The 2,573-nt window shown below is 36.5% G+C and overlaps 1 long non-coding RNA gene across 1 annotated transcript in view; it reads right to left on the bottom strand.

Annotated features, from left to right (window-relative positions):
* LOC136795311 (uncharacterized) overlaps positions 1-2,573 on the bottom strand; it is a 707,978-nt gene that overhangs the window by 162,420 nt on the left and 542,985 nt on the right. The gene's annotated exons all lie outside the window — the stretch shown is intronic.

Below are 2,573 nucleotides of genomic sequence, written 5' to 3'. Positions count from 1 at the left end.
ACGAAGTTTATAGAGCAGACCTGGATGCCAGACTCGATCAAAAGCTTGTTCAACATCGAGATAAATAATTTAAATGCCAAAATAATTACAAAAACAAATTAATGAACCAATTTTAGTAACTTCTATGCGGTTTAAGATGATAAATCCGTTTACAGAAGGGAAATTTACTATTACATCTTTCAATGAGAAGAAAAGTAAATTTGCCCCGAAAGTGCTGCCCTCTCTTGAAAGAAAACTTACTAAAATTCAGTATATTTAGCCTTAATAATGTTGCTGTTACCCCTGTAGAACAGATCCGTTACCTTGGACTACATCTGGACAAAGAACTAATGGACTGGATGGATCTTACCTCCTCATTCCTTTCTTCATTCATTGTTATGTCTACGTTACTTGTTATCTTCTTTCATGCTTGAACTCAGGTTGTGCTTAACTTTATTCATTCATTATTCTTAAGAGAAAATTACTGAATTAAATGTGTTATTTATTGTAACTAAATGATTAGTGCGTATTTAAGTGAGGCAAATTCATGTTACTTTTTAATTTTGGTCGAGTATGTGATCTATAAACATTTTAATGTCTAAAATTTCTGTACCTACCTCCTACACTTTCTCATTATACGTTCCTTTCTCACTGACAGATTATTTAAAGTAAACCACAATGGTTCCTATTCATCCCTCTACTTTCAGTCCGCTGGTGTTCCTCAGGGTAGTATCCTCGGTCCCATCCTTTACACAATCTATAGAGCAGACATCCCCACCAATCCTAACACTGTCCTCACCACGTATGCCGATGAGACATGTGTGCTCGCTGTTAATAATAACCCTTTAATTGCATTCCAAACTCTTCAATCCCATATCACAGCCTTCGAAGAATGGGTCGTAATTGGAGGATTAAAATAAATCCCAACAAATCCCATCAAATTACATTTACCCTACGTAGTAAACCTACTGACTGCCCTACAGTATACTTCAATGATTTGCCCTTACCTCTGTTGAACAGATCCGCTACCTTGGCCTGGACAAACGACTAACCTGGAATCCTCACACAAGACTGAAAATACAGGAAACTGCACCTCCATTCCAACTATTACAATACTTAATACAAAAACGTTTTAACATTCCAATCCATTACAAAAGACTGATCACCACGACTATTATAAGGCCAAATTGGACATACGGAGCTGAGCTTTGGGGCTCCACTAAACCTTCCTATTTCTCTTGTATCCAGTCCATAAAATCTAAAATCTTCGTGAAATCCTCAATGCCCTTTACTTGGTTTTAAAAAAATCATCCATAAAGATTTAATGTTCCTTATGTAACCGATCTAGCCCGAACCAGATAATTCCATCATAAACTCCCTAACAACCTAACCTAACCACCAAAACCCAATAGTTTCTTCCTCTTCCATACCTGACAATTCTCCAGAGTGCCTGAACAGAAAATGGTTTCGAGATCTTCTAATGCAGAAATTATTATAATCTAACATCAAACTTACTAAATCTATATTTTTGTAAATGTAAGTAATATTAAAACAAAAAAAAAATGTTAAGAATACTTTCGGCCAGAATTTATTGATTGGAAAATTTTGATTCAGATCAGACACATTCTTTTCAGGTATCGGCTCCCGATCTATAAATTTGATTACACTAGAGGAGGACTAGATGATCGCCTTTAGATAAAAGACAATGACGAGACCGCAACCATGACCATGACACAAAGGGGAAGGAGAAAGTATCCAGTAGGGGCATGTAAGATTCAGCTGGAGCCTCCGGGGGCTCTTTCCAACTCCAGTAAATATTCAGGAGGAGCCATGGTGGAGCCACCTTCCGGCCCCTGCCTCCGTTTTAATTGCCCCTCGGCCCGGTGGAGGGCACTACTGTAAGGGCCAGCACTCCGCTTCCTCTTCCTCCCCTTTCACTTCTCACGCCATTTTATAAAGCGCAGTTTTGCACAAAATTACCTCATATTTAGAACAGAGCATTATTTGGTTCCACATTTCTCTTATCATTCAAATATATATCATTTTACATGTTTTTTTTGGTTTTTTAAATTAAATTGCACCAGTGATCCTACTTATTCTTGGGTAATAATTAATAGTGGTAAATGATCAAACTAAAAAAATATATATAAAAAACAATAAAATAAAATAGATGGAAAAAAGTTATAAATAAATAAAATCTCTATATGCAAATAAAAAGAAAGATAAATCAAATTAACATAATCAAACTATGTATAACTATTTATAAATTAAAAAAAAAATTAACTCCGGACCAGAGGATCCCCGACCCAACTGTGGCTAACCCCCACGCATGAGGAGTAGAACAAGGCTCTTGGATCACAGCCCTCCTAGCCATGAGCCAGTGGAGGCTGAGTAAGTGCTTCGAAGACACAGCACTCTGTCACACACACGGCCAATGCCGTTTCGGCCTTCGAGATAGATTGTAGGGATAGATGTAACTGAATAAGAATTGAATATCAAAGAATTAGGATGGTCAGAAAGGTTTATAATAAATTTTGAGAATTTGGATCGTTAAATAATTTCAAGTATTGAAAAGTTTTAAAATAAATGAATAC

This window comes from Halyomorpha halys, unplaced genomic scaffold (genome assembly GCF_000696795.3).
Source record: "Halyomorpha halys isolate HHAL.00 unplaced genomic scaffold, Hhal_1.1 Scaffold22.1, whole genome shotgun sequence".
Lineage (NCBI taxonomy): Eukaryota > Metazoa > Arthropoda > Insecta > Hemiptera > Pentatomidae > Halyomorpha > Halyomorpha halys.
This window is presented reverse-complemented; position numbering and strand designations above follow the sequence as displayed.